We start from the raw sequence: 26,278 nt of genomic DNA, 5'->3' as shown, positions 1-26,278 counted from the left end.
AGAGGCTACATATCCTTTTGTTGTTATTGTTTTTCCTGCTGATTTATCTGTTCATGTTCAACGTCTTTGAGATTTCTATTTCCTTGAATCTTTGATACTTTCAGTTCTGTCTCCTCCACCACTTCATTCCTTATTTTCCTTATCACTCACTTTCTGACTCTCTCCCCTCTCATTATTTCTGTGAAGGCTGGGTCTCAAAGCATCAGCCTCCTCCCATGCTGGACAATTCACAGTTCACCAGCCCAGGTCTCTGCTCCCAAGTGACTTTTGGGTGGTCAGAACTGGTCCTAGTTGGATGCTAAACTCTTCTCTTGGCTTGGTGAAGTACTGCACAGCTCCCCATATGCACAGAATCCTGCCCAAATGACTGGTCCCACCCCCTCTGTTCTTTAGTTCTCTGGTCTAGCACTGACAGTTCAAAGCCTGATTTTTCCAGGCACTAGAAGAGACTGCTTCCCACAGCACTGGTGCTGGTGATTCTGGATCGCAGCCCCCAGCAGGCTTTTACTCCTGAAGGGCTATGGCAAAGCTAGCTATTGAGACCCAACCAAACTTGGAGCCAGAGTCTCTATGGCACTGAAAAGAGCTGGGGTAGGGGTGGGGGTGGGTTGCAGGAGTGGTTTTTGATGTAAGCCTATGTTGTGGCCTTGAGTCTGCTAGTACATCCCCACTGCTGGTAGCGTGGGAGTGGGGTGCTGAATGAGCATAGGGTCAGTGAGTATCAGTTCCTGGGTTTTGGGTTTATTTGTTTTTACTTTCTTTTGTATTCCAGGTGTCCTGGACTAAGTTGCTTTGTCTTTAGTGTACAATTTTGGTTTTGGAGAGATTTGAGAGGTTGCAAGGATCAAAGAAAATGTCTAGTGCACCATTTTACTTACATGACCCAGAAGCACATAGTAGGCAGTTAATAAAGGCTAGTTGACTAAGATTGGGTTTATATACCCAGTTCTAAATATGGATAGATAACCAATACACTGACATAATCTAACGAATGTGAAGTTGAAGGGCAAGAGGCAGAAATGGGCATTGGCTCTGGCCAACTAGGATTTCAGCATGTAATAACCAACCAGAGAAGAATCAACATGGAAACAGATGACCTATTCCTTAGTCCATCTGTACTAGAATGCTTGCTAATCTCCACAGAAAGGGTGAAGGCATATTATGTGCAAGCACCTAAGCTGCTCACACATGAAGCACAGCTGAGAGTCTAGGACATCTCTCCATGAAAGTGTGCCATTGCATTGGTGGAAATAAATATCAGCATTGGCTCAATCTCCCTGCTCTCATTTCCCTTGGATGATTGATATTGGGAGAAGCTGTTCCTGTCTACAAGAAGCAGTACAGGCAAGAGTATTCTGGAATCAACTTGAACTGGCTCATGAGAAGGTGGTTAAATTTTCAATGAGTATTTATACCTCATAAATTCACAATGCTACAGATCATGGCTTGATTTATTGTTCTGTTGACTGTCTAGACCTAAGAAAGTAGTAGAGAAAATGTTACTAATGCAAATTGATTAAACTTAAAAGTGTATCATGTATACTTTTTAAAATAATTAATTTATTTTTAGTTTTCAACATTCACTTCTGTAAGATTTTGAGTTTTGAATTTTCTCCTCCACCTTCTTCTCCTCCCTCCCCAAAACAACATGCAATCTGATGTAGGCTTACCTATATGTTCATATTAAACATATTTTCACATTAGTCATGATGTAAAGAACAATTAGAATTCATGTGAGGAACCATGAGAAAGAAGAAATGAAATAAAACAGCAAAAGAAAAAAAGGGCAAATAGTATGCTTCCATCTGCATTCAGACTCCAAAGTTCTTTCACTGGATGTGAATAGTATTTTCCATTATGAGTCTTTTGGAGTCGTCTTAGATACTTGAATTGCTGAGAAGAGCCGAGGCTATCAAGGTCAGTCATTGTACAATGTCATTATTACTGTGTGTAATGTTCTCCTGGTTCTGCTCATTTCAGTCAGCATCAGTTCATACAAGTCTTTCCAGGTTTTTCTGAAGTCTGCCTGCTCATCATTTCTTATAGCACAACAGTATTCCATTACATTCATATGCCACAACTTGTTCAGCCATTCCCCAGTTAATGGACATATTTGTATCATAAAAATAATTTGGTGGGACTCCTTCTTTGCCTTCTTTTCTCAAATAGTTTATATAGTATTGGAATTAGTTGTTCTTTAAATGTTTGATAGAATTCACTTGTAAATACATCTGGCTCTGGAAATTTTTTCTTAGGGAGCTCATTAATGGCTTGTTCAATTTCTTTTTCTGAAGTAGGGTTAAGTATTTCATTTCTGGGGCAGCTAGGTGACACAGTGGATAGATCTCTGGTCTTGGAATTGGGAGAACCTGAGTTCAAATCTGACCTCAGACCCTTGACACGTATTAGCTGTGTGACCCTGGGCAAGTCACTTAACACTGGTCACTTTACCACAAAGCAAAAAAAAAAAAAAGCATTTTATTTCCTCTGATGAATGGGTGAAACCTATGCTGTGTGTGCTCAAAGAAAAGTCTTACCAACTCAGTTGACTTATGTAGAGAAACTAAGTACCGATAAGCTTTTGGAGCTGGTGTGTATTAATTGAGGGAGGGAGGCAGGCAAAGAAAGAAAAGGAAAGAAACAGTTCTTTTCCTCAAGGACCTTCTTATTTCTGGAAGGGGCTAGGAAGAATATAAGCAACATCCTACTGATGACAGACCATTTCACCAGACACATAAAGGCCTAATTTATCAGGAAACAAAATACTTCTATAGTAACTATGGTGGTGTGGGAAGGGAAGAGTATTTCTCTGCATATGTCATCGTTGCCAAGACTTGCTTGGATCAAGGTGGAGGTTTTGGGTGTTTGATTTTGTTAGCCTTGACAGGAGTCAAGAATTCGAGAACTATACCTTACCATGCTCAATGAGACTCACAATCATTATAGTGAGCATTCTGAGAGCCTTGAGTCCTAAGCAGAAGGCTCAGAGCAACACATGACCATTCTATGCATCCATAGAGTGCCACCAAGGGCACACCACAAGCTTTACTGCGTAGCTACTAATGCTCAGAGGTCAGTCATGGCTACTTCATTCTTGATATAAACTTTAGAGTTTTGGAAAATGGAGATAAATTGCCAGCACTTTTACTTACCTGTGAGATCAGCTGAAGGAGGCCCACTGCCTAGCTATGGCAACTCTTCTAGACCCAACCAGTTCACTGATTCAGACTCCAGGCTTAAAATTCAATGGGAAACTCCTGGATCAGGAAAACTGCAATTTAAAAACAAAACACTTTATTCATTAGGAATTAAATGAACGTACTTCCAAGTCAAAAAATTATGAAAGTGTCATTACCCTTTCTCTAGGAACCAAGTCAGGAACTTAGGAAAGTGATCTTCAGGCAGTTGGATCTGGGGAATAACCAGCCTCTGACACCATTTTCCTCAGGGTAGGTCTTTCTATCCTTAGCGGCTCAGAAGTGAAAACAGCCCACTATCTCACCCTCTTTCCATCTTAAAGAAGCAGCCCAGCTTATAAGCTGCCTGAGCAACCATATGGGTATAATAACAATAATGATAGCATTTATACAGAATTTTAAAGTTTGCAAAGCTCTTTTACATATACTATCTCATTTGAGCTCCATAACAACCCTGTGAAGTAGGTACCATTTTTTTCCCCATTTTACAATTGAAGAAACTGAGTATAAGAGAGGTTAAATGACTTGCCTAGACTCATATAGCTAGGAAGTATCTAAGACAGGATTTGAACTCAGTACTTCTTGACTCTAAGTCCAGTCCTTAACCCACCTACCTGCCCCAAAGGGTCAGTGTATATAGAGCTGGGCAGGATTACCAAGGAGAAACAAAGGAAGTAAGGGGGTGGGATGAAAGGGACGGAAAGGAGAAGGAATCCCTGGAACCCTTGAGGGGTCCCTCAGCAACGTGAAGCCTGGACACCCATGTCACTGACAACCCTACAATGCCCAAATAGTTATAAAACCTGTACAATTCCCCAGTCTCAGACCAGAAAAGCTCAGAGAGCAACAAGTAATGGTATGATTTTTTTTTTAATTTTACTGCAGCCAGGGGTTAAAGTCCTACTATCAGATCTTGATGTCCAAGGAAAAGGCAATTTCAAAGAGTGGTAGAGAACCACCATGTATGAAGCAGTTGAAAGTTTGGGTAATCTGACATCGACAGGAGAGTCTTGGAGAATGATCAGGACCCTGAAGAGATGACATGATGTGGGCAGCTGCTGGCTATAGGAGAGCAATGTGGATTCTATGACAAGAACAGTAGTAACAGAGTTGAAGAAGATCAGTTTTAGAGCTGGAAGAGACCTCAAAGGCTACCTAATCTGATCCCTTCATTTTATAGATGAGAAAACAGAGGCTCAGGTGTGTCAAGTTACTTATTCAAGGTCCCACAGCTACGAAATGTCAGAGGTAGGTGGGATCTGAACCTAGAAGCTTTGACTCCATTGCCAATACTCTTTCCATTGGATCACACTACCTCCAAGGTAATCCATTCACCAAAGTAAAATGGGTGATGGTGGGGATGATTGTAGTTGCTGCTCAAAGAGGACCAAAATGACATCATTATATTGGGGTCAAGTTACAGTGCATCTGACTGACTGATCAGACCAATACAAACTTGGAAGGCTCTACCACAGGTCAGACACAAATAGTCCACATGAACATTTGGAGTGGAGATGTCTTTATATTTGCACATCTCACATTTCCAAGGTAATCCATCTGCCAGTGGAAGATGGGGAGCAGATCTGGATCATGATTCCAATAATGAGGAAAACGCATGTCAGTGATTTGTGGGTCAAGAAAGCTTATCAATACTGTCCCTGCCTGAGGGAGGCCTTGGCTTTGATAGGGAAGTGGTGTTTGAAGGGGATGCTGAACTCTTTCTTGCCTACAATCCCTTAGGGAGTCAAAGACACTTACATAGCCTGGCTCAATAAAATCTGAAGACAAGTTACATTTAGTGTTGGCCTTAAATGGGCCCAGCTTTAGATCTATATACTAGGATATTTTAGGATACCAAGGCTACAGAACTGGTAGTGTGTCATCACAGAAGTACAAGGACCATCCATTTAGTGACCTTGCTGACAGATGAAGTTCTAGAAATAATATGTGCAGCTGTGTGTGCCTCATAGCACCCATTAGTTGTGGCTAATCATTATCTAGCCCTACCCCTTCATTTTACAGATGAGGAAGCCTAGGCCCAGAAAGTATAAGTCACTTGGTCATAATTATACATGTAGTAAGTAGCAGAGTCAGAATTCAAACTCAGGTCTTTGAATTCCAAATTCAGTGCACTTTACATATAAAACATGATAGAGACAAAAGGACTACTCTTGGGAGGAAAGCATTAGGACTGAAATCCCATGAGACTTATACCTGGCCAGTGGGATATTTCATCATAGAAATATTTAGAAACTTTGGAAAGGGAAGCTCATATGCAGAAAGCATTGATGGTAGCTCCCAGGACAGAATTTGAGGAGCAGCCACCCTTTGAATTTGGTTGCTGGTGGTCAAGAATAAATTGAAGAAGCTGGGAGACAACAACGATCTCCTCTTGGGAAAGAGATGGTTCATTGCTGGCAGACCAAGAGCAAGAAAAGCCAGGCAATAATTGACATGAGCACAAGAAATGAAGGCCACATGGAAGCATCAGTAACTATACCCCTAAACTCCTAAGCCCTGGACAAATCTTGATCATTCTAGAGCCAGAAAGGTAAATGACTACACCTGGATAATACCCAAAGATCTCCATCCTGGTTACTAAGACCAAGCTAAGAAAGAAAAAGGAAGAACTGTCTTTCCCCCACTTCATTTACTCCCAAACAGGAGAGTATTTCATCACCCCAAAATGAGTTTTCTGGGAGATTTTATCCAATTGTTATGGCTGGGGCATGGAGAATGATTCTGTTGTCTTTTTATTTTCTTGTGCCAGTCATTTTGCTAATCTATCTTAATTAGAAAAGCCAACAAAAATGGGGGTTGGGATGGGGATCAATGACTAAAAGATGAGAAAGGAGGGATGTCCACAAGATAACTCAATGAGAAGCTTTGTCTGAGCATAACTCAGCTCTTTTTTCAAAGTGGTAGGAAATGGGTCAAATAGAGTAAATGGAATAAGCAAGAACTTATTACTGTCAAGGCAACACAGAAAAATCAGAACAGCCTGAAATCCTCAATGAAAGAGAAAGTACTGCAATTAATTTCATGAGGCCCTCAGAAAAGATTACTGAAAGAAATACAAGAACCACCAGAATGGTTCTAAAGAGTGATAATAGAATTTTTAAAAATTTGAGTGGAAATTGTTGCTGCTAAAGAAATAAAAAGGGGAGAGGGAGAGAGAGACAATGAGAATTCAGAGCAAATGCCAAAAAAAAAATTTCCTCTTAAAAACTAGATTCTTTTTGGAAAAAAATGGAACATCAAAACTCAAAAATTTGTGGTGGAAGAAAAATTGATTGAACAAAATCAAATGACAACCAGCTTAGAAGAACCTAGCAGATGACTACAGACTAAGGAAACTAAGCTTGAAGATGTGATCTAAGTGAAGAAATAATCTAAGTATTATAATTTTTCCATGAAAATTGATGAAATAAAAAGTTTTACTGTCATAACTCAGGTACTGTGTAAGAAAATTGCCCATAAATATTGGAAACAGAGGGTTAAGGACAATTTGAAAGAAACCACAGAAACCAACAGAGAGAAATCTGAAGTTAACTCACCAAAAAAAAAAAAAAGCCCTCCTGGCTAAAGTTCAAAACTTGCAAGTTAAACAACAAATACTTCAGGCAGCCAGGAAAAAGCCCTTCACAAACCAAGGAAAATTAGCCTAAATGCTCAATACTATCTTTCACTTAAGAAAACTCAAGTAAAGAAATTAGAACATGATAATCTGAAAAGCTTAGGGCAGTTAGGTGGCATAGTGGATAGACCATCTGGCTTGGAATTAGAAAGACATATTCATGAGTATAAATCTAGCCTCAGACATTTAGTAGTTACGTGACCTTGGGCAAGTCACTGTTTGCCTCAGTTCTTCATCTGTAAAATGAGCTAGAAACAGAAATAGCAAACCACTCCAGCATCTTTGCCAACAAAACCCCAAAATTGGGTCATGAAGAGTCAGACACAGCTGAACAACAATAATCTGAAAAACAATAGTGATTGCTTTGCTCCCTGAAATAACATATCCCGTTAAGTTGTGCTTAATCTACAATGAAAATGATGGGTTTTCATTATAGGAGAAGTTAAGATGTTGCTTCAAAAAAAAAAAACCAGAGGTATACTGGGCATTTGACATGGAAACTCATGAAACAGAAAATATATGAGGCAACAAAAATAGTTAACAAGTAACAAAGCAATTAAATAAATGCTCTCATAATTCTAGTTCTATACAATGCTGCTTAAAAACCCCCCACAATTCTCACATTCTTTTGCAGCCACTGACATACCAGAAAGTATCAGTGGACACACATGTAAGAAAAGGTGTCAAAAGAATCAGGATAAGGAAAGAAGGAAAAAGGGAAATTTTAATTAATATTCCTATGAATCCATGTTTCCTCATCAGTCAGTCAATATTTTTTGAAGTGTAGGAAAATACAGTCTTTTGGGCAAAGAGTAAAGAGGGACAGATAGAGGGATCTGGAAATGCACACCTGCCTTTTCTGAGTTCAAGAGAAAAAGGGATCTTTATCTCTTACTCTGTCCAAGAGGGGTTTAGGAGAGCAGATAGAATTGGAGTTGGGGTAAAACTCAGTAGAGAGTAGGAATCATGGCCTGCTCATGAAGAGAAGAGGAATCCTCTGAAGACATATTTTTTTCTTCCTGGAAAGGTGTTTGCATGTGCGTGTGAAGCTTATGAGGAAAGAGAGGGGAGGAGTATATGTATATGTTTGAGTCTCAAAATAAATACTGTTAAGGAAAGCTGGCCTTTCATGAAAGCTTTTGTGGATAGAATTTGTACTTCTCAGTACTTCTAGGGGAGAGGATGTTTGGATCATTAGGGGATATCCATTATAGAAGGTGAACAGAAGGGAAATACAGGTTCAGAGAGAGGAGGTACTGGCACAGGAGGGACATGTAATGACTGAAAAAGTTTACAGTTGGACCAAACTTTTTGACTCTGAATGCAGAGCTTGTTCTGCTACTACCTCTCTCATGAATTAATATTTCTAGAAATGAGGCTACCTAGGGAAAGAAGTCATTTTAAAAAAAGATGAGCAAGGGAAAGCAAGGAACAGATATGCAATCAAATTAATACTTGAGCTAGATAAGGAGGCTTTTGTCCTCCAGGAAATCCATCTTGTATGAGGGTATTTGTATGTTGCCCCCACCCCCACCATTAGATTGTAAGCTCATTGGGGGTAGGAACTGTTTTTTTTGCCTCTTTTTGTATCCCCAGCCTTGGAACAATGCCTGGCACATATTAGGCACTTGATAAATATTGATCAATTGAGTTCAAATCTGGTCTCAGATACTTACTTAGCTGTGTGACCCTGGGCAAGTCACTTAACCCCATTTGCCTTATTTCCTCATCTGTAAAATGAGCTGGAAAAGGAAAGAGCAAACCACTCCAGTATCTTTGCCAAGAAAACCTCATATAGGGTCACAAAGGGTCAGACAGGACTGGAAAAAAAAGAAAACAACAACAAAATCAAGGAATTTGGGTGGGGGCATGGTAATGGGAAAGAGTGGAGGAAAATCTGTGGGAAGAGAATGAAATCAGATAAATGAAAGCCAAAAAATCCTGCAGGGATTAAGTGCTGATTTAAAAGAGATGAGAAAAAACACCTGACAATTTAAGGTAATAAAACACAAACAACAATTACAGCTTTAAATGTAAATAGATTGAATGCCTTGTCCCAATGGAATGAGAATGTCAGACTGGATACAAAAATAAAATCCAAAATTTGCTGAATAACAGAAACACATTTAAAGCATACGGAGTGAAGAAAATGGGCTGGAACAAAATTTATTATACTTCATGAGATTCCAAGAAAGCAGAAGTACAATCATCATTCCAATGTGGCAACAATAAATACTTATGGTGTCAAAAGAAATTAATGAAGAGATGATATTATGTTTAAAGGCATCAAATTAAATAATGTCATTTAAAAATATATTTGTACTAAATAATACCTCATCTAAGTTATTAAAAAACACACTGGATTATAAAAATAGAAATAGTAACACAATAATTGTAGGGAACTTTAGTATGCCTTTAAGCTGGATTAACCTAACATAAATCTTTTAAAAAGAAGGAAAATATAAAATTCTTCAGATTAGTGGAGAAAATAGATCTGAAAGACCTCAAGTGATTTCTGAAAGGAAATACCAAAGAATATATGTATTCTGAATATCACAGAGTACCTTTACCAAAAATTTCATTAATGAATATTGAATATTCTGAATATTAAATAATGAATACAAAAATTTTTAGCAAGAAACTAGGACATATCAAAAAAACTATGACCAAACTGAATTTTTGCCAGAGAAGCAAGAAAGCAATTAGCATAACTAATCTTTTTTTTCTCTTAATAGTATTTTTTCTCCAATTACATGTAAAGATAGTTTTCAACATTCATTTTTGTGAAATTTTGAATTCCAAATTTTTCTCCCTCCTCCCTCCTCAAGACAGCAGGCAATCTGATATAGGTTACACATGTACAATCATATTAAACATATTTCCACATTAGTCATGTTGTGAAAGAAGAATCAGAAGCAAAGGGAAAAAATGATGAGAGAGAAAAAAAACAAAAACAAAAAAAGAGTGAAAGTAGTATGATCTGCATTCAGATTCCATAGTTCTTTCTCTGGATGTGGATGGCATTTTCCATCATGAGTCTTTTGGAATTGTCTTGGACCATTGTATTACTGAGAAGAGCTAAGTCTATCATAGTTAATCATTACAAAATATTGCTGTTGTTGCATACAATGTTCTCTTGGCTCTGCTTACTTCACTCATGTAAGTCTTTCCAGGTTTTTCTGAAATCTGCCTGCTCACTTCTTATATAGCACAATAGCATTCCATTACGTTCATATACCACAGTTTGTTCAGTCATTCCCCAATTGATGGACATTCCCTCAATTTCCAATAACTAATCATTTAAATAACAAAATCCAAATGACAATATCAATAGATTCAGGGAAAGCCCTAAGTAAACAAAATACAAGCAAATGTATGGGAAGGTCCTTCTTTCATATGATCAAAAGTAGCACTTTAAGACAAAAACTAGAAGCATTTGCAATTGGGAAGCAATGAAAGCATTTCTAGTAAGATCAAGGGTAAAGCACGTATGCCTATTGTTTCCACCTTTTTTTGATATCATGCTTGAAATGCTGTTTATAGCATTAGAACAAGAAGAGGAAGCTAAAGAAATGAGCACTGACAAAAAGGAGCCAAAAATATCCCTGCATATAGACCATATGATATTTTACTTAGTGAAGGAACTAATTGAGGTATTTAATACTTTTGATAAAGTATCAGGCTACAAAGTTAATTGAAAAAAAATCATTGCTATCATTTATATACAGTACTAACAAAAATTAGGAGAAAATAAGAGAAATTCTATTTAAAAATAACTACAAAAATACACAAAATATGTGTAAGTTGAATTACCAAGATAAATAAAAGACATAAATACTACCAGAAAACACTTTTCAGAAATGAAGACAAATAATCATGGTTGTACTAGTTCGATGTGATTCAAGTAATATTACCTAAATTAGTCTACAGTATTACTACCAAGGAGTTAATTTGTAGAAGTAGACAAAAAAAAAATAACAAAATTGATTTGGAAGAATAAAATATTAAAGATATCCAGGGTAATAATGGGGCAGATAGAAGAACTAAAGGGAGTTTAGCATCGCCTAATCTCAAATTATATTGAGAAACAGTACTCATCTAAACTGTTTGCTATCTGTTTAAGAAAAATAGAAAAGTAGATTAGTGGAACAGTCTAAGCAAGTAAGGTCTTGGAGCAAATAAACACAGTGATCCAGTGTCGAATAAACGACTAGGGGAAGGACAAAATAGATAAAATGTGCTAGGATAACTCAAAAGAAAATTGGTGGAAGATGTGTTCGGACCAGTATCTCATACATTATATCATAATAAGCTATAAAAGGATAAGTGATCTAAATACAAATGGTCACATGAAAAAAAAAAAAGATGAGAATGGAAGATGTATCTTTCCTAATTATAATTTGGGGGAGAATTCATAACCAGATAATGAACAGAGGAATTTACAAAAGAAAAAATAGGCAATTTTGGTGTTATAAAATTAAAGAGCTCCTGCAGAACAAAATCAATGTTGCTAGAATGAGCAGGTTTCAACTGAGGGAAAAAAAATTATAACAAGCAGCTCAGAAGAAGTCTGACTTTCAATCTTTATAGGTAAATTGTGTAAATACAAAATATTACAGAATGTTTCACAATAAGTAATCACTGAATATGAATAAATTTTTTTTAAAAAATGAGAACTATCAAAAGCATATGAAAAATGATCTAAGAAATGTAAATTAAAACAACTCTGATATATACCTTACCATTTCATATTGGCACTGATGGTAAAAGAGGGAAACAATGGAAGTTGAAGGCATTACTGGAAAACAATGTATTTATAAACATTTATTTGTTGTTGTTCAATTGTTTCAGTCATGTCTGACTCTCCACGATTCCATCTGGGGCTTTCTTGGCAAAGAAACTGGAGTGGCTTGCTATTTCCTTCTCCAACTCTGTTTACAGATGAAGAAATTGAGGCAAACAGGGTCAAGCAACTTACCCAGGATCACACAGCGAGGGAGTGTCTGAGGCCAGATTTGAATTCAGGAAGATGAGTCTTCCTGACTTAGGCCACTGTACCTCCTAGCTGCCCTCAAACATTTTTTTTTTAGGCAATTGGGGTTAAGTGACTTGCCCAGGGTCACACAGCTAGTAATCAAACATTTATTAATGATCCATTATATTCTAGGCACTGGACTAGGAGCTGGACATATGAAGACAAAAATGAGACTGTTTCTGAATTTGAGGAATGTGTATTCTATCAAGGGAGACAAGATGAACACAACCATTTCATATTCCATCTCCAACCTGATCCTCCAGCTTCCATCCTGAAACTGGCCCTGCCCACCAGGTTCAGCCTAGTTCAGTCTTTTTTTTCATTCCTTCAAATAAGTATGGAAAAAATAAGTGTAAAGCAATGGTGGAAGGGGAGGCCCCCAAGGAAAGGTTGGGAAAATTAGGAAAAATCTCATGTCAGAGTTTTAATTGAACTTTGAAGGAAACTAGGTAATCAAAAAGGCAGAGATGAGGAGGGAGGGAATTCTAGGCAAGGGTGACAGTTTATGTAACAGCACAGAGACGGGCAATTGAGATGACATTTGTGAGCAACAGCAAAACCAGTTTTGTTTGGCTAAAGAGAGCATAAAGGAGAACAATAAGGCTGGAAAAGTCAGTTGGAGCCTACCTTTGGAGGCTGAAGATAGAAGGAGTATGGATGGATGAGATTTACACGACTTAGGAAGATCAGAAGGCAGTGTTGGAAGGGGGATAAATCTCATGCATTTAGGCTAGATGGATAGAACACCAGACCTATAGTCAGGAAGACTTGAGTTCAAATCCTGCCTCAGACATTTACTAGCTGTGTGTCCCTGGGTAAGTCATTTAACCTCTCTCACCCTTGATTTCCTCATCTGTAAAATGGGGATAATAAGAGTACCTACCTCCCAGGGTTTTTGTGGATAAAATGAGATAATATTTGTAAACTATTTTGTAAACCTTAAAGCACTAAATAAATGCTATCAATAACACTTTTTAAATTATAATGGATTTTAATAATTATTGATATTATTAATAAATGGGCCTGTCATGGAGATAATTTTTGTTCAAGAACAGACTGGACTAGATGGGCTCTGAAATTCCCCTTCCAGCTCTGAGATTCTGTGATTTTATGACTCAAATTACAGTAAAAACAAACAAACAAATGAGCACAATTCCAGGGAATAAGCCCTATTACTGCAGACTCTGGGTAGTGGCTCCTCTCAGCGTTGTAAATGCTCTGTATTCATCAGACGTTGAGGAATTAGTGTGACCATGATTAAAAGCTGTCTTTGGGGGGGAAAAATCAGATGAAATGTCTTTAGAACCAAAGGGAGAAATGATGTGAATTCCAGGAAAAATAAACCCATCTATTATTTATCTCCAGTGAGTGAATTATTTAAGTAATTTACTGCTGTCCATAAGGATCCACATATTTTACTCCTGCTGGGAGAATTAACTGCATTGTTCAGACAGATTTACCTCTTACAATATAAACAATAGAAATGGACTGAGGTTTGTAGTCAATCCTAACCCTCTTCTCCCCTCTACCCCCATCCTTCACTTTTCTATTTGATAAAAAGATGAATTGAACAAGGCTTCCATTACAGGAACTAAATATGAGAAGGGCTCTTTCTGGACAATCTTTTGTCTTTTTTATTTGACCACCAGGCCCAACTGCTTTTTCAGTCAAGGTGAAGTGATAATCTACTGTTTGGATGTGTCTTAATTAGAACCAGTGCAATGAGGTCACAGATTCTGATAGAAATGTCATGAGGAAAAAAGCATAATGTTTCTCCCACCCAGAGTCTGTACCTTTGGGATAAAATTCCGAGCAAGAATGCCACTTAAAAGAGGAGAAAACACAGCAAATCCCTTAACTCATTCCCATTTTTGTGGTCCTGGAACCCTGTGCTGCATCCTAATCCTAAACGAGTAGCTGTGCATGACATGCATTTCATTGCTTATGTCACGGCTGATGATGGGAGAGGTGGTGGTAGTTGTATATTTTTTGCATTTACTTATCTGTAACCGTGTGGTAGTGGTGTTTTAAGTTCCTTGAAGGCAGGAGCTTTATATGCCCAGTGTCTGGAATTTTAGTAGACTCTTAACCAATGCTTGTTTGAATGAGTGAATGAATGAATGAATGCCAGGGCTTGAGAAATTTAACTGCTTACTCCTGAGTTTACCAAGCTTCTAAAATGGACAGGAGTGAGCCAAGATCCAGTATTAGAGTTCCTTTCAATGTGAAAGAGAAGGGGACCGGGACCTGGGAAGTTCCCACTAACCATTCTCCTGCATGGCTGGTCAGCCCCTCTTTACTCACTTTTACTCAGGATGACTTCTCTGGCCCTGTCCTTTGACCCTGGGCTTTCTGTCCACCCCCATCTCGCCTGCATTTCTCCCTCCCTCTTGTCTAAACCTATTTATGAGGCTTCCAGGCAAATATTTTGACTTCAGTCGGAAAGACAAGCTCCTAGTGGCATCCTTGTCACAGCAGCCCAGACTCCCCAAACAAGCGTGGTGTTGATGGAAATGTCCACTTAGGGGGCTCGGGCTGGTGCTCCAGTAGATCCCACAGGGCTTAAAAACACCTCAGAAGCCTGGATGTTGACTCTAAGCCTCTTCATGACATTTCCAGAGAACTCTTGGTTGACACCTTCCCTTCACCCCCTCAAGTCGCCTCCTCTTTCATCAGCTGCAGTCACTGAAAGGAATTTCACTTCCTGTGGCTTTTTCATCATTTTTTTTTAACCAGTAGAAATACTTGATGAAACACTCTTGTTTTACACCAAGGAGGCCCGAATTCTTGTTTCCACTCTGCCATTACCTTGTGACTTTTCCCCTGCCTGTAAGAGGCAAGCCAGAGGGGTTTGTTTGATAGCAAATGTTTAACAACCAGCTCTCCCAGGAAAAAAAAATGTACTCCCAACATCCTTTTAAGTTTAATCTACATTATTAACATTCTTGCCATGTTTTTTTTTAAGTCTAGACAATCGACAAAACAATAAATCAAGCCTTAGTTTGTAGATTTGGCAATTTCCAAAGTATAAATGCTCACCTCTGGTGTGTGCAGGAGAAAATATTAGTAATGCAAATTGAACTTAAAACCAGAGAGCCAGTTATTAAACATTTACCAGAACACTACTGATAAGGGTGCTATCTTCAAAGCCAAGATGACCTGGGTTCACGTACCACCTCTAACACATTGGCTGTGTAACTCTGGGCAAGTCAAACTAACTCTCAATGTCCTGAGCAATTCTCGCAGACTGTAAAGTGCAAACATGGTGCTGCACTGAACTGGTAGGAGTTTTCTCACCTCAAACTTCCCTCTACCAATGAAACCATGGGCCCTGTCCCTATTTTTATCTAGAATGGCAATATTTGTGGGACAGGGAGAAGTCTGCTTTTTTTTTCCTCCTATTTAGATACTGAGGATAAAACTTCTGTCCAGACTGACAATCTCTCAGGAATGAACTCTGACTTTTGAGCTGAATACTATCACACTATGAAGACATTCTTTCTTGGATCAATAGGCTTATTCTGTTTTCAGAGGAACCAGCATTACATGAGATGATTGTGGAGTTTAAAAAAAAATTCCTGTTCAACCTTTGCTTTCTTTCCCCATTCCAGGTCTTTTCAAACTTCTCCCGCTCATCTTCCTGACCCAGCTGTATGCCTCTAGCACCCCATCTTGACTTCAAGATCCCTCCCATCCCCCAATGATCAGTCTTATTTTCTATCCTCCCTCTCCTATAGTACTCTATTGCTCATTCACCAGCTGCCTTCTTCTCTATTCACTATGCCTTCTCTTTACCTTGTCATTCTACTCCCCCACTTTAATTTCCAAAGATTCCCATCACATGGGGCACAGTTTCTGTTTCTATCCCTTTTTAGCTCCTTTCCCTTCCCTAGCTCCTTCTCCTTCTGGCTCTGACTCTCTCTTCTAGATGTAAATTCTACCTTTTCTTCTGAGAGATTTTCTTCCCAACTCTCCCCCAATTAGGTGAATTGGAGTGTAGAGGCTGCTGTACTCTCAGGAAATGTGACTTCTCATCTACTAAGATTAAGAACCATCACAAGAATGAAGCCGGCAGCAAAAGCAGGAGTCCCAGGCCTAATGGAACCTAGCTTCATGCATACTGAGGCTGAGATGGAACCATAACCAACCCTAACTGCATTTGGGGGATGGTGGGTGACCCAGGGAACAGTTCCAATTTGGGTACAGTTGTATTAGGAAGGGATGGCCTATTCCTCAGAGAACCTACTTGCACTGTATGCCCTGGAAGACTGGGAGAGTAGGTGAGAGGTCCAGGATAGCAGCTATTTCAGTGAGGAAGTACAATACCCTACCCAGATGCTGGTGACCTATGGCAAAACCCTACTTACCCCAGGCTAGTTGCAGCTCTCATTTGAAGAGATGGTTACCTCTTCATACAAGCAGACCAGACACTATTAAGTATGTTCTATAAGGAAACCCATGTCTAAAAACAACTCCAGAATACTTGAGAATCTTCTGTGTCTGTTCACCTCTCTTACCTTATTATAAAGACATTCTGAAGGTTAGGACTTGGTTTTCATTAAGGTGCAAGGTATAGCTGGATGGTCCCAAGAGGTTGCCTTTCAGTCTGTGAAAGGATAATTTAGAGACCTAATACCACCGCCCAGAGGATTTCTTCATCTCTCAGCGATCAAGCCCCTATTGGAGAATCTCATTTGTTTGTAAGGAGAACAGCCCAAGTCTCAGAAAGATGCCTGTGACATTTCCAGATTTTCTCTTTGTCCACCTCAGGCTCAGTGACTGAAAGGGATCAGAAGTTGGAATTCCTGGTTAACTGTGATGCCCAGAGGTCCCTGAAGAGGGTAGGTTGGATGAGGAGCACTTTTCACCTTCCTCCTTTTGGGGGAAGCAAGCAAAATTGACTTCATTTGTCTCCACCCACTAATGCTAGCTCAGAGCAGAATTTCTCTTAAGGTTCACCTCCATCTCTCGTAGGGTGAAGAAGAACACAAAGGCCTCTGGTGCAAGATCACCTGTGTGCTTGGAGATAATGAAATTAGCTCAGAAAAGTCTTAGTTTAGGGCAAAAGGTCCTAGAGTCATATGGCTTCTTTTCTCTGCAAAACCCAAAATCTTAAAAATACTCATTGTAAATAAAATTCATAAAGTTCTTGAAGCCCAAAGGGAATCTGCTGATTGCCAATCAGGAGGGCGGTATGTCAGCCAGGTGAATTTGGTCTAATCAATTAGCCACAGGTTTCCCTACACACATTTTACCATTCTTTATAGCAATAATACAAACTCAGAATGCAATTTAAAATATCTTATCTTTATCTAGTAAAGTATTATTAAAAAAAATTAAAAATATACATGCAAAATTTAAAATAATAAAGGAACACCTAGTAATGAACCATGCTGCCCATTACATGGAGCAATAAAACAGAAGGGAGAAGCCAAGAATGGAGTAGATTTTCCATTTTTCCAGCAGTTTCCCAGAGTAGCTATAATTCAGTTTACTACCTGATGAATTCTCTTAATAAGCTAAGCAGTGAACTTGGGAAAGGAAAAATCTCTAGCCACTATAAGGCTTTGAATCAGCCTTTCCTGAAAAGCATCCTACAACTGTTGCTGCTGTTATTACTGCTCTTCCCATCTCTGTCTCTGCCTGTTTCTATCTCTCCATTTCTCTCTCTGTTTCTCTGACTCTGCCTCTCTCTCTCTGTCTCTGAGTCTGTCTGTGTCTCTCTCCTTCACTTCCGTCTCTAGAGAGATTTTTTTTTTTAAACTTGTACTGTAGCAGAAAAAACACACTGTCCTGTTCTGTTCATATGGTAGCTTTGAGTTGGAAAGCAATACAACTTCCTGGGCCTTCAGAGACTTAGGCCCCCTTGCAAGCCAGAAGTGATGGATCTATTTGTTTGGTGCTAACACCAATTATTGAGCTAGATTGAATTGATAAATAAAAGCTAGTTTTTTTTAAAATATAAAATAGATAAACCATTAGTTCACTTAATTTTTTAAAAAAGAAACCAAATTACCAGTATCCAAAATGAAAAAGGTGAATTCATAACCAATGAAGAAGAAATAAAAGCAATTAATTAGGAACATTTTTTGCTCAACTATATGATAATAAAACTAAAAATCTAAATGAACTGGACCAATAGTTACCAAAATATGAAATGCCCAGATTAACAGAATATAGAAAAGAATACTTAACCCTATCTTAGAAAAAGAAATTGAACAAGCCATAAATGAACTCTCAGAGAAAAAATATCCAGATAGATTTGTAAGTGAATTCTACATAAACTCTTTGAAAAAGTAAGTAAAGAAGGAATCCCATCAAACCCCTTCTATGACACAGATACAGTTTTTATGTCTAAACCAGGCAGAGTTAAAACAGAGAAAACTATAAACTAATTTCTTTAATGAATTTTAAGGCAAAAAATCAAATAAGATGTTAGCAAGGAAACTAAAGCAATATATGACAAAGATCATGCACTATAATCAGGCTGAATTTATGCCAGGCAGGAAGGGCTAGATCAATATTAGGGAAACTATAGACATAAGTGACCGTAATAATAACAGAAACAATTATTTCAATAGATGCAGACACCCATTCCTTTTAAAAACATTAGAAAGCATGGGAATAAATGGAGTTTACCTTAAAATGGTAAGTTGTATATATCAAAACTAAAAGCAAGTATTATTGGCAGTGGGATTAAGCTGGAAGCTTTTCCAATAAGATGCAGAGTGAATCAAGGGTGTCCATTATCATCATTACTATTCCATGTTGTCATAGAAATGGTAGTTACAACAATAAGGCAGAAAAAGAAATTGAGGTTGAATGAACATAAACAAAGAGGAAACAAAACTATCACTTTTTGTAGAGATATGATAGTTTACTTAAAGAACTCTATAGAGTCAACTAAAAAGCTAATCAAAACAATAAACAACTTTAGCAAAGTTGTAAGACATAAAATAAACACGCAAATCATCTGCATTTCTGTATAATACCAACTAAATCCAGTAGGAAGATACAGGAAGAGAAATTCCATTTAAAACAACTTCAGATAATTGGGAGTCCACCTGCCAAGACACACAGAAGAACTATTTGAACACAATTGCATAACACTCTTCAGACAAATGTAAATCTAAATCATTAAAGAAATAACGATTGTTCCTGGTAAGTCAAGCCAATATAATAAAAATGACAATACTCTCAAAATTAACTTACTTATTTGGTAATATGCCAAACCACCAAAAAATTATTTTATAGAGCTAGAAAAAAATAATAACAAATTCATCCGGGAAACAAAAGATGAAAAACATCAAGGGAATTAATGAAAAGGAAACGGGAAGGAAGGGGGCCTAGCAGTACCAGATCTCAAATTATACTACAAGGTGATCACCATCACAGCAATTTGGTATCCAGTAAGAAATAGTGAAGTTGATCAGTGCAACAGATTTGGTGCCCACTATACAGAAGCAAATGAGCGCATTAACCTAGTGTTTGAGAAACTGAGATGTCCCAGCTATTAGAGCAAGAATTCACTATTCAGCAAAACTGCTGGGAAAACTGGTGAACAATCTGGCAGAAACTAGGTATAGGCCAGGGGTGGGGAACCCTCAGCCTCGGCCTTGAGGCAAGCATGGCCCTCTAGGTCCTCAAGTGCTATGCTTTGACTGAATCCAAACTTCACAGAACAAATCCCCCTAATAAAAGGATTTGCTCTATAAAACTTGGATTCAGTCAAAAGACCACACCCAAGGACCTAGAAGGCCACATGTGGCCTCGAGGCCTCAGGCTCCCCACTCCTGATCTGGGACGTGTTTCCATATTGCTGAGTAGTAGCATAACCGTCCTGGTAAGCTCATATTACCAGTCCTAAAACACACACAAAATTACTTCCAAAACTCCCATTAGTGTAATTTGGAAGACTGTAGACACCGTTTGGAGTTTCAGCTCACAAATCTCTCTTACGAAGACTAGAATAACCTCTGTCTTAAGGTCCTAAATCCTTTTGCCTGCAGAGCATCTGCCAAGCTTCATGACTTTTCATGTCTTCTCCACCTCTGGAACAACCTGAACTCTGTCTTTGATCAGCTGAAGCAACATGTGGGATGGATTGCTTGGGCAGCCTCCTGAAACCCAGAGGTAAAATCACTAATCTGCTGTATATTATTCAGTTTTAAAAAAAAGTAGATGCTAGGGCAGCTAGGTGATGGAGTGGATAGAGCTCTGGCCTTGGAGTCAGGAGGACCTGAGTTCAAATCCAGCCTCAGACACATAGCACTCACTAGCTGTGTGACCCTGGGCAAGTCACTTAACCCCAATTGCCTCAAAAAAAAAAAAGTAAATGTTGCGCCTAATTCTTTGGGCAGTTCAACCAAATTGGTGGATGTAATCCCTTGCAGTGTTAGGGAAGTCACAACTGATGACAAATATCACATCTTCTACATCTAACCTTCCAGACTTGGAATCAGTAGAGAATCCGTTGGAGTTCTTTTAGAACCGAATTTCACCCTGGTTAATTTATCAACCATGATGACTTATCTCAAGCCACATGACTTTCCTTATTTATGTAATAAGTTCATCACATCTTCTTTTGGTTTTCACAAAAACAACAGTCTCATTTTCCTTTTCCCTCATGATCTCTTCCATCAATTAAGTAAGTTTCTTGTCTTTTTCCACCTCCCCCCACCCCGACAATCTGAACAAAACTGCAATCTGAACCCAATTCAAGTACACTGATGTTGATGAGAACTACTCTTTCAGTCTTCAGCAGGATGTGACAGTTCTTTTGTTTAAATCACACCCCATCTTTACTTTCCAGGTCCTATCTGGTCAACAATCTTCCTAATTTGAAATCCAAAGTCCATATCAAACGTTCTGTCGGCCTCAAGAACAAGGTAAGTAGTTCCTCTCAAATGATGTTGCTACATTCTAAAAAGTCTCAGTCTTCCAAGAGTGGCAATCCGGATTTCTGTGCCTCTTTCCAAGTCTCGTATTAGTGGTCCTTTTAAAGTGCCATCCTAGAAGAAAGTGGCCTTTACCTGCACCCTCTCCTCAGTATTCAGCAGCTTTTTTTGTATCTGTTGGTCCAGCTCACAGGCTGGCAACTCCATTAAACAAATAGGCTCATCTTTCTCTCTCAAAATGGCTGATGGTTTATGTGGATAATGTCACACAGCAAACAAGACAGTGTTTTCCCCAATCTAGTCTGTGCTCAGCCAACCATATCTAACCCACTTTGAGCAACAGGTCACCCTTGGACTTGGAAATCAGTAAATTTAGGAAAATTCTGCCTTGTAATTACACCCGTGATATTTATTTAAAAAAATTGACTTTGCAGAAATTGAGAATTGGTTTTGAGCAGTTGTGTGATCTCATGCTGCAATTTCCTTTCTTCTTCAAAAAGAGGTTTCAACCTCTTGTACTGTCCTCCGAGACAAATCAGGATGGAGGAAAAACTGGTTCCTGTGGCAATTAACAGCACTCCATGCTGACTGCATATTCACTCTCTCCCTTCCATGCTCTGTCTTTCCTCTTACTACCATATCTCAATGCTGCCTTTTGAAGGTTGCCCGGTTCTGGCTCCACAAAAGCTCTCCTTCACCATGTGGTTAGTGTACTTAAGCCAGTGAAAGAATGTCAGTACATGCACCAAAATTCACATGGGGATTTCATCAGCCCAGCATCATGGGCTCATTAGCCAGCACCCTACATAGAGAAAATCGAGGCTGCTAACTCTTGCTGCATATTTTATATTGGCTGCACCAGTAGAGATTTGGGAGGAATGGACAATCTAGGAAATACGGGAGATAGGACCAATCAGTCTCTAGTACGAGGCACAACAAGAGAGTGATGACTACCCTTTTGGCAAAGCGAAAAGCACATACTATGTGCCAGGCACTGTGTGCTAAGTGCCTGTTTTACAAATATCTTGCTTGATCCTCACAAAACCCCCAGGAAATAGGTGTTATTATTATCCCCATTTTACAGCTGAGGAAACTGAGGCAAACATTTTTGTTTGTTTTTTTGGTGAGGCAATTGGGGTTAAGCGACTTGCTCAGAGTCACACAGATAGTGAGTGTTATGTGTCTGAGGCTGGATTTGAACTCAGGTCCTCCTGACTCCAGGGCTGGTGCTGTATCCACTGTGCCACCTACCTACCCCAGCAAACAGTTTAAGTGATGTGTCCAGGGTCATACAGCTAGTAAGTTTATGAGGCTGGATTTGAACTTGGTTTTTATTGACTCCAGGCTCAGTGCTCTATCTTCCCTGAAGGGCAGACCTAAAAAGAAAAATCATTCAAAGAATGATTCCAAAGTTTATCTTCATGGATGAAGAAAGGAGATTAAGTCTTTCTGCTTTAAACATTTTTTTCCAGAGTTGGGGGTGAGAAGGATTCTGAAATTTTTCTTCATCTATATAGGGATCTTCCAGGTAAGGAAACTTATCTTTGTCGATACAAAGTAATTAATGATCAACAAGCATTTATTACAGGGATTTCATATGAAAAATGAAGCAATCCCTACTTATAGAGTTTACATCTTATTGTGGGAGTTGGTTTAGTCATTTTTCAATTGTGTCCAACTCTTCATGACCCCATTTGGGGTTTTCTTGGCAAAAATACTGGTTTATCATTTCCTTCTCCAACTCATTTTACAGATGAGGAAACTGAGGCAAATAGGCTTAAGTGACTTGCCCAGGGTCACGCAGCTAAGTAAATGTCTGAGGCCAGATTTGAACTCAGGAAGATGAGTCTTCCTGACTCCAGGCCCAACCACTCAGCTGCCCCTTATTGTAGGAGACAAACATGTAGATACATAAGCATATATGGAATAAAAAGAAAACAGATACTACAAGGCAATGATAAAGGGAGTGCACTAGCAGTTGCAAAGATAAGCAAAGCCTTCCTTTGGTGCTTGAGCTGACTCTTGAAGGAAGTGAAGGAGCCTATGAGGCAGAGGTGAAGAACTGAATTCCAGGTATGGGACGTTGCCAGGGCAAAGGCAGAGAGAAGAAAAGGGGAGTCCTGTGCGAGAGGTACCAAAAGAAAGGCCACTTTGGCTGGTCATTAGAGGCCAGAAAGAGAAGTCATTTCTAATGCATCTGGAAAGATAGATTGGGGCTAAGCTGGAAGAGCTCAAAAAGCCAAATAAAGGAGTTGAGATTTTATCCTAAAAACAACAAGGAAACATTGCAGCTTATTGAGCAGGAGAGAGACACAGTTACATCTGTGCCGCAGGAAATCACTTTAGCAGCTGTGGGGAGAATGGATTAGAATAGGAAGTTCATTAAGGCAGGGAAACCAAGTGCGAAGATACTGCAGTGGTCCAGAAAAGGAAGGATGAGGGTCTCATCTAAGATTGTAAGTATGTGAGGAGTCAGACATTGGGAAGAAGCAACTGTCTTGTCATTGAAGTCCTAGCAAGCTGCCTGGGGCACAGAGAGAAAAAATGACCTAGGGTCACATATGCAGTCTGTCTCGAAGGTAGGACTTGAACCCAAGTTCTCCTTACTCCCAGCTCAACTCTCTATCCACTATAACTGTTGCCTCTTTTAAGTACGTTACTTCCTTTTCTTTCTTTCTTTCTTTCTTTTTCTTTCTTTCTTTCTTTCTTTCTTTCTTTCTTTCTTTCTTTCTTTCTTTCTTTCTTTTTCTTTCTTCTTTCCTTCCTTCCTTCCTTCCTTCCTTCCCCCCCCCCCTCCCCCTTCCTCCTCCCCTCTCCTTCCTTCCTTTTTCCTTTCTTTCTTCTCTCTCTCTGTTTCTTTCTTGAAGAAATAAAGTCCTAGCTTCTTTAGGCTTCTTTGTCTACAACTCTTCCTCCTTCTCCATGCTGGTCTTTCGTTCCCAGACCACAACACACAAATCTTCCTGCTCCTTGAGTCCTTTCCTGAGTGAGCTCCCTGTCCTCCCCATCCCCCCCAGCACTAGTCATCCTGACTCAGGACAATCCTGTGAAAAAAAGCTTTTTAATACATTCCAGCATCAGAGAACTGAGTGATTTGCCTCAGATCACAGCAAACCTGGGCCTGAAATCTGAGTGTTCACATCCCAGACAGCTGCTCTAACTATGGTCCTGCTGCTTTGGCAAGCTGCAGCCAGCAGCAGTGAAATTGGGACACCCCTACTCCCCCCCCCCCCAAAGTAGGGAAGAGAAGTCACATAGATTCATCCTGCTGGAAACTTCACCAGCTGTAATAGGCTGGGGGAGAAGTCTGCTGGTTCCCATTTGCACAATGCAGGACTTTTTTTTTTTAAGGGGAATAGGTTCTTCTCACACTCACTCACTCACTCACTTACCCGCTTACCCTGAGCCCCCGACACTATGTGTGGGCCCCAGCTGACCCAAAGTTGCCATAACTGGAAGAAGAAAAACTCACTGCCAAGTATTTCTTCCAGTAAAATGGTTTAACCAAAAAAGAAAGAGAGAGAGAGAGAGGGGAAAAAAAAAGAAAACATAATGATGATCAGAAGACAGATTTTCAAGAAGCCACTAGAGAAGACCATTGTGCCTAATTCCAGAGAAATAAATACTTAAAGAGAGTCCCTCTCTGCTTGACTGCCTGGAAATTGATGCTCTGAGTGAAATGGGAGGGATGAGGGAAGGAAAGATGCCTGAGGAGCTGGGAGCTGGGGAAGATGATGGGACTCAGGCATTGCAGACATCAGGCCAAGAAAGAGCTAATTGCCTTCTGATTGTTTTTTATTTTCCGATTTACTCATCTAGTCTGGGGATGTCTCATGGGCACCCTAGATATAATTAGAGTTAAGCTCTCTCGCTCTCTCTCTCTCTCTCTCTCTCTCTCCCACCCTCTCATTCCCTCTCCCCTTCCCATTTCTCTTTCCCTCTCTTATATTAGAGGTCCTCTTTTGAAAATCAGCAAGTATATATAAATACTAGGTTGTAAATGCATTCATATGATTTCCTCGATGGGCCCCCCAACAACTATTAGAATGCTTATTTAGCAAATACTCATTTCCTATAAATCAATATGGAGAATCTGGATTGACAGCACCAGGAACAGCCACATTAGAAAAAAATAAAGGCTCGACTCCTCTTGCATGTAATTAATTGCAGAAGGCATTGTTGTTTTTACTATCAAGTAGTCCTAGAAGCCTCTTTCAGCTAATTTATCCAGTTAAAAGTACAGTCAGTGATATAGTCAAGATAATAAAACATAGCTAATCCTTTGCCATGCTGTAAACAGGTCCTGTGTGTTATGGGTTATGTGTTTGTTTTCTTTCCTTTTATCCCTCAGAACAAAAATACTTTAATTTTAAAAGGGGACTTTTCACAGCACAAAGCTTGCATCATATGTTTAAAAGCTGCGGCAAAAAACATCTCTTGGCAAAGCTGGGTAGACTTAGACACTTTGTGCCCTGATGTGTGTCCTTCAGCAGAGAGAGGCTTCTCAGGGAGATTTACAATATGCTTCATTTAATCAGCTGGCTGATTTATTTTGGATGGGGAAGCTGTGAACCGGCACTGGGACTTCAGAACGTTGCAGAGGAGAGGGGATGCGATTGAGAATGGGCTTGCTGACCCATCCCTCCCTTGGGAGCTCTTCCCCTGTCTCTCCTACACAGAGCAGGCCCCTCTTTTCCAACCTCACTGCAGACGGGAAAAATCAATCTTCTCTTAAGAACTTGTAGGCAAAGGGAAATCCACTTCTCAGATGGCTGTCTAAAACTTAATCTCCCTCTCCCTCAGGGTATGCAGCCAAATCTTCTGCTAGTGGCTTCATTCGACATGATTTCCATCAACTCCTTTGAGGGGAACAGATGAAAACATGTTTTAAGGAGAAGGACATTGAAAGTCACTGGTAAGACTCAAGGACAGCATTGGCTCCGATTAAAGTCCAGAGGAACCGCAAATTATACTGCCTACAAAAACTTTGCTGCAAATTCATTCATTCAGTCTGACAGTCAGTCATTCACTCCCTCACTTACTTCACTCAATAAGCCTCAGGAAGCTCAAGTGGATTCTCTGATGCCTCTAGGATAAAATACAAACTCCTTAGTTTGGAATTAAAAACAATTCACATTCTAAACTCCATCTTTTTTTTCCCTATGTGGCAAACACCTTGAAAGGTGCTAGGGAACCCAAATCGAAAATTGTCCCTGCCATCAAGGAGCGACCATACTTGGTAGGGGGTGGAGGTAGTGAGAAAAAAAATTTTAAAATACATATGAAGTACAAAGTAATATGATTAGAGCTCCAACAAAAGGGGGGGGCAGGGAAGGTCTCTTGCAAGAAACAGCTTGTAGAAAGTCAAGATTTCCAAGAGACAGAGGCAAGGAAGGATAGTATTCTTGGCATATGGAGGATGTGACCCTTTGCGAAAGCAAGGTAGCAGGAGATAGAATAAATGTCTTATACAGGAAACAGGCCCATTTGACTGGAATATCACAGAGTACAT

General features: G+C 39.4%; 1 protein-coding gene and 1 long non-coding RNA gene across 2 annotated transcripts in view; both read right to left on the bottom strand.

Moving 5' to 3' along the window:
• The window catches only part of LOC144456677 (uncharacterized), a 105,990-nt gene extending 88,056 nt beyond the window's left edge, over nucleotides 1-17,934 (bottom strand). Inside the window, exons 1-2 of the long non-coding RNA XR_013485693.1 lie at nucleotides 16,387-17,934; nucleotides 3,153-3,271 (exon numbers count right to left, since the gene is read on the bottom strand). This is a non-coding gene — a long non-coding RNA (uncharacterized LOC144456677). The remainder of the gene's footprint in view (nucleotides 1-3,152; nucleotides 3,272-16,386) is intronic.
• A 900-nt stretch (nucleotides 17,935-18,834) lies between these two features.
• Nucleotides 18,835-26,278, bottom strand: part of ARL15 (ARF like GTPase 15) — a 516,687-nt gene continuing 509,243 nt past the window's right edge. The window contains exon 9 of the transcript XR_013486144.1: nucleotides 18,835-18,933. The gene's annotated coding sequence lies outside the window, so the exon portion shown is untranslated. The remainder of the gene's footprint in view (nucleotides 18,934-26,278) is intronic.

This window comes from Phascolarctos cinereus, unplaced genomic scaffold, assembly GCF_003287225.1.
Source record: "Phascolarctos cinereus isolate Bilbo 61053 unplaced genomic scaffold, phaCin_HiC Scaffold_4;HRSCAF=312, whole genome shotgun sequence".
Lineage (NCBI taxonomy): Eukaryota > Metazoa > Chordata > Mammalia > Diprotodontia > Phascolarctidae > Phascolarctos > Phascolarctos cinereus.
The sequence above is the reverse complement of the archived record's forward strand: the minus strand, read 5'-3'. Positions and strand labels throughout refer to the sequence as shown.